Source organism: Lonchura striata, chromosome 2 (genome assembly GCF_050655825.1).
Source record: "Lonchura striata isolate lonStrDom1 chromosome 2, ASM5065582v1, whole genome shotgun sequence".
In the NCBI taxonomy this organism is placed as follows: Eukaryota; Metazoa; Chordata; class Aves; order Passeriformes; family Estrildidae; genus Lonchura; species Lonchura striata.
The window spans coordinates 33,131,210-33,143,979 of record NC_140704.1 but is presented as its reverse complement, the minus strand read 5'-3'; the positions used below and the strand labels follow the sequence as shown (position 1 = coordinate 33,143,979).

Here is a 12,770-nt window from a genome sequence, read left to right as displayed (position 1 = left end):
ATCATGTATATAAACACCTGAAGGGAGGGTATAAGAAGATGGAAGTGAAGCTGTTTGTCATGTGGTGGGGGCTTTCAAATGATGAACTATGATGATCCTGTACAGGCAGCTATGCTGGGTGAGTGAGCTGGTTTCTGAGGGCTTGTTATTCTTGCTTACTGTACCTCCCACAGCAGAAAAGGAGCCTTGTTGTTCTTGCTTTACTTTTGTAGGTCCTGCCTGTGTGTGCACACTTGCTTTCCTGCAAGTGCTGCCTTAGGACAAGTCCATTCTGTCTTGACTGATGGCCTCCAGCAGCTGAGGACCTTAGACCTACCTGAAATATTGTAAAATTCTGAAAAAAATATTAGGACTTAGCAGCTCTTCCTGTTGCTGCTTCATCTAAGATAAATGGAGCATCTCTTAGGAAAACATAGCAATATCTGCAACAGACTGGGAGAATCATTCTTTGCCCTATTTGCAATATGAAGAAGTTGTTGGAAGAGCCTTTTCCCCTTCATACAGTAACTGCATGCAGATAATTGAGTTTGTTACTCATATGTAGGAGGCCCCTAGGTATAAACATCTACTGCTGCTCTTGCAAACTCCCAATAAAAGAATTCTTATTAAGACAGATTTAAGTGATACTTCATGTGGATAAAAGCATCAGGAAACATCACAGGCAGACAGGAACTAAAAGGGAAGTAAGACTTGATATGGAAAGCTGGAGTTTTCATTGGATGAATTAAGATGAAAGAACAGATAATAGATAAGGGAGAGCTGCTTGGTGTAGGGTCAGAAAATGGTTCTTCAAAGCTGGATCTTCTAGATACCTTGCGTTTTTTTGTTTTACCTTTCACTGATTAATATCATATAACCAAGTGTTCCTTACATTAATTCAGGAATTGTGGCATGTCTTTGTGTCATTGTTCTTCCTGCAAGCTACCCTGTTCCATAAGTGTGCAATACATACATGTTTAAACTGTGGCACATAATTTCCAAGATGTTTAAAATCCCTTCCCTTCCCTTCCCTTCCCTTCCCTTCCCTTCCCTTCCCTTCCCTTCCCTTCCCTTCCCGGATACTTAATACATCCCTGTTTTTAATTTCAGCCATGAAATATTAATTTTCAGTATTTGCTCAAGACACCTAGTTCTACAAAGCAGAGTGGTTATCAGGAACAGACAGAGCAGTGAAGAGAAAAATGACTGTGATGTACATGATGCAAAGAAGAGGGAAAAGGATGCAGGACAGTAAGAACCAGAAAAATTGTTTATATAACCAAGGTGATAATTTGCAACACTTGGTTTAAGTTTCATGACAAACTCATTCATAATGCTAAGTTTCTGGCAAACTTTCTTCACTCTGCAGAATATGAAAAGTCACTTTGCAGCTAGAACCGGATCTATATACCAGCAGACATAAGTCTTTTTGTGGGTTTTTAAAGCTAACCTTTTATACGACAATTTTGCAATTCTGGAAATGCCATTGCCAAATATTTCAATGTTTTCATCTGCAGTAGTACAACAGAAAGCCATATTTTATGGTTTTACATTGGCAAAGCTGAGGCATTTCACAAAAAGACCAGTTTGACAATTGCTAACCAATTTTTCAATAGCCAAAGCAGATGGCACAAATTATTGTACACAATAAATTATTCATATGGATATACCACAGCTGGACCTAAGTTAACTTTCTTTTCTTAAAAGGAATCTGCAATTTGAGCTGAATTGTGTGAAGGAATACTATAATCTCTCTGACCACCAAAAAGCAATTGATTTCTTGTGTAATTCTAGTGAACAGAGACATTTTGATAGAAATAATTTCAATAACTACAGATGTTAAAAATACCTCTATTCATCATGGTTGCAAGAAAATCTGCCAGGATTCAATGACAGATTCAAATTCTTCCTAGAGAATTTGGTGTTGCTTTTTCAATTTGGGGTTTTATTTATTGGGGAGTGTCTTCTCAGAGCCTGTGACCTGATGGTGGAAAACAGAAGATTTGGCTTGACTGTCTGCACTACTTGCAGATAAAGACACAACTGACCACTTGATTTGGAAATCCCTAACAGGAGCCATCTATGTCTTTAAAAAATAGATGGCATATTTTTCTTTAAAAGTAGTTGAAAAATGTTCAAGGCTCACTTTTGGAGAAGGAAGCAGAATTTGAGACAGAAGCTTTTAAAGGCTGTATGGATCTAGCTGGTTTGGAAAGGTTATGGGAGCATTGCCATTACATATTGATGAAAATTATATACGTTATTTTTGTTTAATTTTTGCTCTTATGTGCTTTTTAAAAATAATTTTCCCTGTTTTAGGAGCTGCTAGAATGACTAACAAGAATCTAAAAGATTTTTTTTTAAATGAAATCTAGGTAGATTCAGAATGGTGGATAGATATTTCTAAGGGGCTAATTCAAGTAATGATCTACTACAGTGAAGAAAACAGTGGTGTGCAAGTTTAGGGATAAAAAAGTTTATGGGCAGGTAAAAAAATCTCTCTCTCTCTTATAATATTGCTATAGTTTAGTAGGCAATAACCAGCATGGTATCATTTCTCTCAGGCAATTGCTTTCTTCCTTCTCACTCAGTGAGATTTTTTAATTAAGCCTTAGACACTTATTTTTTCAATGCTGAAATATAAGACAGCACTTACAAAGCTATAGGTCATTTTTAAAGACATTCTTGCAATTCTGCAAAATTTTCTACTTTTACTCAGGATTGGTTTTAGAAGCTGACAGGAATTATTTAATATTATTTTAGACTATTCTGTAAGACTTAAAGTATTTTCCACTACATCCTCTCGAGCACTTGAAGTTTTCCCTCTATGCCTACTTCTAGATCAGAGGTGGACTGTGACCCTGTTGGGCAATAATGAGCTGTGACTAGTTTGCTATTTCCTGACTTAGGCATTTTAAAACAGCGATTCAGCAACTGATTGAGTCAAATAAAGTGTATTGAAGGACTGCCATCTATTTTCAGCTTTTAACACAGGGTTTTGACATTTCTAAAAATAATGTTTTCTAGTGAAATTATTAATTGCTCCTGTGTGAAGATTATAAAAATTTCTCCTGAAGATGCATTCAAACTTCTAACAGAATTTGCTCCAGCTGCATTTATATTATTTGGTGTTTATTTTCTACCAACCACATTTTGCTCCCAGCATAACTGATGGCAAGTGAAATAAGTTCACATGCTCAACTATTTGCATCGGAAGTGATGGATTTTATAGGGGACGAGACATCAATAGGTCAGGTTTCCTCAAGCCATTAAACGGGGCCCAGGTACAGAGGCAATTAAGTAAAACATATACCAATCTGACCACATTCCTAGCCAGGAACCAGATGCACATGTGATTATGTGATGTCAGTCACTAAGGTGCTGACAAAAGTTACAATCAGCAATGCAATAATGCATCAAGCACATTTTATATGGGATTGGAAACTGTTTATTAACAAGCAGGGGAGTAGCAGGGTCATACATGGTAAGAGAAGGAATACGTTTATACTCTGCTTCCAGCTAATAAATTTTATAGCAGCTTTAATATTTTTAGGTATGTTGCTGAAGGGAAGTGTTATGAGACCAAAAAAGAAAGATTTTAAAGGCTCTAAAATGCTATAATCCAACATTTATTATAACTTTGTTTTAGTGGGTTGCTTTCTCTGAAATAGGCTCACAATTATACCTCCTTGTAATGTGAATTAAACTCATCTATCTGATCAGGGAAAATAAGTGTTTTATTAAAACTAGGACTGATTAATCAATACAGCTCACATTTCAGAAATAATTTAGCAAATATTTCGCTAGTGGTCAGAAACAATACTTGAACTGAAATTGAAAAATGAAGAGAGGTCTATTAACTGTGATATTGGATTAAAAGCCTGAGCAGCCTACATCAGAAATTCAGGTTAAATTTATCAGAGGCATTATTTATCTTTAGGTGCTGCAGCTTACCCAGCTCCAGGTACTTGCTGGGATTCCTGTGGAGTGGGGATGAGATGCCTGAGCAATCTTTTCTCAGCCCCTTCCCAACACCAAGATGTTCATCAGCATCCATTGTCACAGTGGCCACCACAGATGTCCAGGTAGTCGGTCCCACTTCTTGTGCCTCCAGGGTTTTGTCTGATGATTCCAGTGGGCAGCCTGATGATTCCAGTGGCTCAGGCCATCCACATGCACAAAAATTACTATTTCCTTTGGGGCCTAGAAGAAAGCACCCTTCAGGTTTATGCAGGATAGAAAATGTCCTTGGATCTAGAGTTACCTGGCATCTATTAAGAGTTGGGCATTATAATTATTTTAGTGTTAGTGATTAAAAGGATTCTGATGCCATTAAGATTTGTACATAAACATTTTCTTTTAGTAGTATCTTTATCTGCACCTTAATGCCAAGCATGCTGTTGTTTCTCCATATTAGTTGTATTACAGATACTTGATTGCTATCTTCACTTTCTATTAATTGTGTGTTCTGCTGTTGGGGTTCATAAATGGCAGTGAATGATCTTAAATTCAAATAACATATGATGTTCAATTTAAGTTCAAAATGAATTGAAGTTCCTCTGTTAATCTTCTTGTTTTGTTAACAGATTTTTGAGCAAAATCTAATTTTGTGTCCTTTTAAATAGTCCTTTGCAAACTAGCTGGGAAGACTGCAACTTTTGAATTAAGAAAGTACCTGCCAATTTCTCTGGAGTTTGGTGGGTCTGGCTATATGTTTGATTTTTAAAGACAGGGCATTTCTTTTCTTTCTATGAATGACTGGACCTATGGATCCACTGCCTTTATTTTAAAATTAATCCCACACATCCTTCAGGCCATGGAAATAGCGAGGCTTAGGCTGCAGAGTCAGGAATCTTTTATATTCACCAGTTAGTCCTTGGAGCTGCTAGGCTATAAAAGTTCTCTGCTGACATCTGTATCACTGGGAAATTGATGACCTGGGATACAAGAAGGGCTCCTATAATTGTGCCATGATGCCGTTTAAAAGTATTGCATCTGTGTATGGGAAAGAAATAACGTAATTTTATTTGAAGTTCTGGTCATTCCAGAATGTCTGTGTGATCAGAGACATGTAGGTATAGCTTACGTAGCTATGCCTGCTCTTTCTGATTTTGTGACATTTCAAATACAAAATGTGTACAGGCATGCAATAAAAAGTTTTGTTCGTCAGCCTGCAGAGACTTCCTTCATCTCTTACCATTCACTGACTCTGATATCTCATGTGCTTACTAGGTGATTCATAGTGCTGCAGTTCTCATAGCTTTCAGGCAGTGGAGCTCTTCAGGTTTTCTTTAGCTTCAAAAGTTATTACTCACCAAATTCAGGCTGGCCTCTTCTTACCCTTTGTGAGAAGCAAATGCTGTGAAAAGTTGGTATCCCTTTCCGTGTGCCCTACAAACTCCAAGCACGTCTGTCTCAGCAGATGCTCCTCTGGTAAGCAAAGGTTCTCTCTACAGATTGCCCTGGTGGAAATGTGGGCAGCAGGAAACTGGCTTCTGTTCAGCCTGTGGATGATGAGAACAGGGGGGCTGCAGTGGGGTAGTGTGAATTTCAGCTTTCCAAAGATGTCAGGGAAGACTTTGCTTTTTGATTTGTTGCACTGTGATTTAACAGCTTGTCCCATATGCTTTGAGTCACCAAAAGGACTGCAACAATTTTCTGCTTCTTGGCAAAACTAAATTTCAGTGTGCAGCCTCAATCCTTATCCTATTCCTTGAGATAAATATTCTGGTTGTAAAGACAAAGCAAAATCCAGTCTAGAGGCTGTGCAAGGACAGAAATTAAAGAAGCTCTCAGTCTCTCAAGTGCTCTGACTCCTGCTAGCCTGCTGACAGCTGATGGGCAAGTTTTGCCCTAGCAGGTTTCCTGATGTTGGAATTTCCATCTCTACATGCCCATTATATTCCCTGGTGAGCAAATGGAATATTGCATTTTTACTGGGAAAATCTGTACATGAAGTTGAGGACCCAAGCCTCCCACAAAGTCTGCCAATAAGACCTGGGGCAGACTTGTTTTTCTTGGATGGTCTCTTGAACTGGAAATGAAGATACAAAATGAGCTTAGAGAAAGATGGAAAGGATGAAGGTCGAACTGCTTGTCTGTAGGATGTTTATGTAGTGACATTTGTAAAGATATTTCTTTTTATTTTGTTTGCAGAGGTATAAGAACCAGTGTATCCAATCAGAGTGCTGTACAAAAGGTCCGTAAGGCCTCCATGTGCTCCCCAACATGCTTACAAATGAAGACACAGCTGCCTTCTCATGAATCTAAAGCAAGCTGAAGAGAAACTGGAATGGAAGCTGGAAACTGGAGAAATACCTGAGTGGTGAACAGGTAGCTGAGAGAAGCAACACTCACATACATCCTTGCATTTGCTGAACCCAACCGCTGGCAAAATAAGTTTCAGGCACTGTAAACTGAAGCAAGAGGAGGTGAAGAAAGCATTCAAGAAGGCAAGAAGAAGCTTGTCCTCCTCACATTTTATGTCAAATACTTTTCTGGCATCTCACAGTCACACACAAAGAACAAAGCTGAAAGTATCACAGTCAAGAATATTTTAAGAAGCAGAGTTTGACTTGTATCCAGTTTATCATCTTACCTTGCATTTATTAACAGAATATTATGGTTTAGGAAACATATGAGCAGGGGCATGGATAGTCTGCAATCCTAGAAGAAGATCTGTGTGATCAGTCAAGGATCCTTGACAACCTTCCACAGCAGTGCTGCTGGCTGGTGTTTTGCATTTCTCTCATTGCTACAACCACATCTATATTAACAACATTTTCATGCCATTGAAAGAGACTCTTTCATACTTTCTGTTCCTGGGCTAAATAGATTACTGCTGAATTTTAATAACTCCAATTGTTTGCACTTTGTTTTCTGGCATTGTGTTCAGCAATAATTAATATCTCTGTACCTTAGGTTTCCTCCAGATGCCTGCTGTTAAATTAATGAGTCTCCTATCTGGAAAAGCTTGTTGGAACCACTGCAGTGGTCATCTTCTCTTGGACTGGGACACTGTGGAAGCTCTCCTTCCTTGCTTTACAGCAAGAAGTATGCCTGCAGGCATTTCCATTCCTGTTCTGTTAGTATTTGTTAGTGATTAACGTGTAAATAGGTAAGGACTGTGAATGCTTACCCAAAAACTCAGTGGTAAGGAAGTTTTTTGAAGATAGTTGGCAGCTTTCCACACTAATTTTTTCCACACTAGTTTTTTCCACTCTAAAATGTAACCTGTAGAGGTATTTGATGCAGACAGCAAAGGCTGCTCTGCAAAGTGTGCTCTAAAGGTGGATCTGCAGAGAGGGAGAGGAAGGGCTGGTCAGGACTCCTATATGAACATTCCTCCCACCTTCTACTGACATTCCCCTCCACTTCTGGTTTTGAGGAGATAGCACTAATCAAATCAGGCGAAATATTATTTCTCATTCTATATAAAAAATGCTCCTAAATTTTTGTTATTCTGCAGTGAACTTAGAAGTGATATTTGCAAATATTGACCTATCTATTCATAAACTCTTGCTGCCTGCAAGAATAAGGTGGAATAAAGAAAAAAAAAAAAACCTCTCCAAATTGTTGTCAAAATTTTGTTTTAATTGCAATTTTGCAGATAAGTCCAGTGACAAATGAAAAGCAAACTGTTCTGTTAAGGAAATCTAGAAAATTGCTTCATCATACCTCTCTGAAAAAGATACTGTTAAAAAAGATGACTTGGCAAGTTCTATTTTTTTAATTAACTTTTCTAAAATATCCCTTTCAGCTTTAAAATAGAAGAAGACTTATGATTTGAAGAATGGTCTCTTTTTGCAGCCACTCTGACTCTTCTCAAAGCAACATTGGACATCTAGAAGAAACCAGACTTATAGGACAGGCATCCTGACTCTTAGAAGGGAACAGATTTTCTCCTGATTTAACAATGCTAAATTTTATCCTGTCTAATGTATTTACTCCTTAAAGAGAACTCACCTGAACAAAATATTTTATTTCTTATTTGGTCTTAAACCCACAAAGTTTATTCTGGAGCCTTATTACTTTCCCTGTTGTACTGGAAAGACTGCTCTCTCTGCTGAAGGCTATGCTCTCCTGAAATCCTCAACCCTGTAATGAATCTGGCATCTGATAAGGCACAGAAACCCTCCTGTCAACTTTAAGACAAGGCAGATGGGACTCCTTACAATCAAGCAAAGGAGAGCCCCCTCTTTAGCATGTGTTCATTGAATTTGACATCTCCAAATCTAAAGAGTCTAGTTGACAGGGAAAGAATTTTCTTGGTGGTGGATCCAAATTCTCTCAGTTGATGCCTTGCAAAACTGCAAGAAAGCACAAGCACGGCCACTTTTAAGAAGGGTGTTGCAAAATATCTCTCCTTTATATAAACTTTTACAACTGACTGATTTTATATTCTAGCTGAGGGGCAGCAAAAAAGTAGTTTTTTCCCTTTTTTACTGGGATGCTGAATGTTTCATTCTGTGGATAGCTCTGACACAATAGAGATGAGCATCAGATAAATAAAACCAAGGACATAACACTGGGCTGAAAATAGAAGACTAATTTAGCAAAGTGTATTATTAGAGTTGCCATTTTTGTAGCTGACCTCTTTGGAGAAAAACAATTCTCTTTACATCTGCACAGGCTTAAAGATAAATACCCCTTTTTAATTAATTAAATTTAATTAAATCCAGGACCTTTGTCAGGGTATGCCAGTAAATGAGAATAAATCCTACTTTTAATAATGAAGGGTGCTCCTAAACCTGTTGCAAGCATACTGCTGACACTAATTAATACAGCTGTCCTACAATGTCAAGCTTGGGATGGGAATTGCAGGAAGGGGGATATTACAAGTGGGCAAGAAAAAGACTCCAGTTTAAAATTTTCAGTATTTATAAAGATAAAGATTAATATGAGGTGTTACAACTTTGGTTTTACTGTCAATTGTTTTGGGGAAAGACAGGGTTATTTTTTGTTTTAATTGTATCTAAATTTTTTTGTTTATTTTCAATAGCACATTGGTTGGAGGTTAGATTTGTGTGGAGAGAAGAATCCTGTGAACTACAGCCCATATTTATAGCTTCGAAGAGCAATTTCTCTGCTGCCCTGTGCTGCTGCAGCAGGATTATTATACCTGCATCAGCTGGTATTACACACTGATGAGTAACAGCTCTTCGATGCATTAACCTTAACTCTAGGACATTCATGAAAACAATTTTGGATTGTCAAATCCTACCAGAAGCATTACAACTGTAATCTATATTATAGCTGGTATTCAATATTTTATTAGAATGGAATATGGTATATTTTATCACTCTAAAATGAATAATTTTTGCAATTCAATGTTTGAATCATTAAACAATGTTTCTATAAACAGAGATATATGTATCCAATAAAGATCATCAAACATGGAGCTCTATAGACACTCAAATATTTCAGTTTGGGGCATAAAATATTTTAAAGCAATAAAACTGAAATCTATGCTCTTTTTCTTTTTACCTCAAGGGATTTTAAAGTTGTTTTTCCTTCCTGACTGCAAGTCAAGTGTTTGAGGATGAAAAGGTAACATTTGGTCAATGCCAAGGACAAAAAGCAGGTGAGCAGTCCTAGTTTTTCTTTTGAAGGAACAGTCTATTTAGAAGGAGCAATAAAAGCACCTGTTTTTTTTGCAATATAGATTTCAGAAAGTTTTAAAAGGTTACTTAAAACCATTTTTTAAGACTAGCACTTGTGGTCTCCATCACAGACATCCCAAGTTGCATCAGGCCATGTTAAGCCTTGATCTGAGAAGAAGCATTGACAACTTCTTGCACTGCCCTGCAGCCCCCACGGTGTCATTTCTGTGTAAATCACAACAGTGCTCATGACACATATGAGGTGCCTTGGGCTGAAAGGTGCTTGGAGTATCCTGTAATGTACAGCAAAACAACCCAGAGTATGGAAACAGCTGTGCCCTCTGGGAAGTCCTCAAGGAACCATGCCAGTTTTCTAGTAATTAATAACAATGGGCCTTCTATTATTTTTTCTTTTTTTTTTTTTTTCCCTTTTTTACATAACTGTAGCTAGGGGAAAGACATTTCATAAGGAAGTGTGGAATTTTACACACAGCAGCATCATATGAAGTTCTGGACTTTAACTGAGGCATTATTCTCTTTCTGAAATATTTTGCATCTGAAAGGCAGTGGTGCTGGAGTGTTGGTGCCAGTCACACAATTTACTGGTTATGTTTTATATTAATACAGTTCCTTTTTCTTTATTCACAGGAGCAACCAAGCTTCAAACTCATGGATTATGTGGGACCATTTGAATCAGTTTTTTAATTTTCCAATAATTTTATTCATCAAAACTTAGGGGGGAAAAAAGCCATACTAACATTTAGAGGCTTTTTGGTTACAAGTTTGGGTTTAGCTACTACAAAATGGAATATTACTTAACTATCTGAAAGCTTCCAGGTTGGCAAAATTAGCTGTGCAATATTGAGAAATACAGGGAATGTATTTCTATGTCAAAAATCCACAGGAAGTGTAGATGATTCACAGTGTCACAGGACTTGGATTGAAATTACATTACAAAAAGCAGAAGGGAAAAAGTGAGTTTTTTCAAAACTACAGCTGCTGTAATATTATTGTGGAAAGATCTAGACATACAGAAGAAGATTGCTGAAAGACCACATGTTGAAGCCCCTTTTAAATTCATTCCACAATAGCTTCTGCCAAGACTCTCCTGGAAAGCAGCAGAAGTTCCCTATGACTGCAAATAGGATGCAAGATGAAAAAATTTATTTGATAATACCATCAGAAAAACATAAATAAAACTCAAATATGTTGTTTCTTTTATAGAAATGTCACAAGGTCTTTAATATTCACAGGAAGTTGCTTTGGCATTCAGGACTCTCATTTCCATTCAGGGGAAAGTGAGGAAATCAGAGCAATTTCATAAATAAAAATACTGTTCTATGTGAGGGAGAGGTGCAAGTGATGCATTCAAAAAGTTATCCAAAGTGTAGGTTAAGACCTTGAAAGTGAATGTGCCACAGACCTCTGTGAAGGTCAAATTCTGCTCATTATCCTGATTCACATCTTCAAAGTTCAGAAACATAAACATCTAAATTCAGACATGCCTGCTTGACAATGATCTGCTTTCCAGAGGTCCTGGTGACCCAATTTAGCCAATACTACAAGGTAATAGTTTGCTCTGGTAAAGTATTTTTCTCTGTGTGTGGCATCTGTGTCATATTTGCTTGCTGAGGTGGTGTCAGTGATAGAAATTTCTCCTCTACCTATCCACAGATAATCTTTTAAAACATTGACACAATGGATTGTCTAAGACTTCCTTGAGGTGGTTTTCCAAAGGCTTAACAGATTTCATGGCATTTTGCACTGAAGACACTACTGCTTATCTGTAGAAAACAGAAGAAAACTGGGATGAACATTACACTTACAGTGTCTAAAAACTGATAGAGTGAACAAAGAAATCAACAGTTATTTTATATGTTAAGTATACATGCCAAAGTTGTCTATCATATGGCATCAAAGATTTGGAATCCTAAATCACCTCCACCTGAAGGATGAAACTTCTGTAATTTGTATTTGGAAACACCCAGTGAGATTAACTACTTGTGGATCTCACGGCCAGTAGCAGAGACAGCTTCATTATTTCATTCCTCAGGCTGTGCATTTCACTGTGTTTGCCTGAACACCTCAACAGCCCAGATCACATCCTTTCCATTTGCAGACTTTTTCCCTAGCAGAGAAAGCATTAAAACCTGAACCCTGGGAAGAGTCTTGCTCCTGGCTGTGAGTGGAAATGTGGGACACAAGGTACCCATTGAGGTTGTTCTGCTCCTGGGACCCTCATTGGGGTGTTTGGGACAGTACCTCACAGTACAGCATCACACACTTCCCTTTCCTGGATTGTTTCCTCTGTCTGATTGCCCCTCACAAAAAAGCAAAAGGTTTCTCTAGCAATTTTGTTATAAATGGCAGTTGAAAACTTATTTATTTTATTTAGCAGTACACATTTCTAATTATACACAACATGCCAGAGCTTTGCAGACACCGTGAGTAAGGGTTTTGTTGGTTTGTTATCCTTTTATTTTCTGTTGCTATCATTGCAGAATCACCCTTTCAGAGACTTTATCTGTCTTAATATGTACTGAAATTAAATGCTCTCAGTGTAAAATTTCCCTCTGGAACCAAAATACAAATTCATGCTGGTTACAGGGGAGGCAATTCCAGTGACTTCAGTGATCCTGTGTGCATATGTGGGAGCTCAAAATAAATCTGGCCCATTAACATCAGGAGCAATATAATTTTAATTTCTACAGAGGTGCTTTTCACCCAGATATTTTTTGTGATGGTTGATATATTTGCTTATGGTCTAGATGTAATTGTACATGTTGCTGTGGTTTTGCCGTATAATCTTGGGCAAATCCACACTGATTCCCCAAGCTTTGTTTTGTTCTTTTTATTTCTTTACTGTGCAGGGTGATGCAGAGAGAAATTGTTTTACAAATTGTGAATAATTCCATTGAGGGAGGTCACACAAATTCTTTAAATATGTTATGACTTTTATAACAGCAATGTATAATTTACACTAATGGTATGTATTACTAACCTCTTCCATACAGAAACACAACTAAATCCCACAGCATTCCACAATGGAACACAGTCGTGCTTTCAGATTAATGGAAATGTTATCAGTGTCAAACAATTACATTAATTCTATATATTTTACCTGCTTATTTCAAATATTAAGCAGAAGTGGTAGAGTGAGGCTAAATTGCTCTGGAACTTCAGGTGACT

The 12,770-nt window shown here is 37.5% G+C and overlaps 1 long non-coding RNA gene across 16 annotated transcripts in view; it reads left to right on the top strand.

The window, feature by feature from the left end:
- LOC146768178 (uncharacterized) overlaps positions 1 to 10,808 on the top strand; it is a 43,535-nt gene extending 32,727 nt beyond the window's left edge. For 8 of the 16 annotated variants that reach the window (XR_014951689.1, XR_014951695.1, XR_014951691.1 and 5 more), the window contains 2 exons: positions 3,920 to 9,562; positions 10,230 to 10,808. This is a non-coding gene — a long non-coding RNA (uncharacterized LOC146768178). The remainder of the gene's footprint in view (positions 1 to 3,919; positions 9,563 to 10,229) is intronic. The other 8 variants (XR_014951693.1, XR_014951701.1, XR_014951702.1 and 5 more) reach the window with 6 other exon arrangements.
- Positions 10,809 to 12,770: the final 1,962 nt, after the last annotated feature.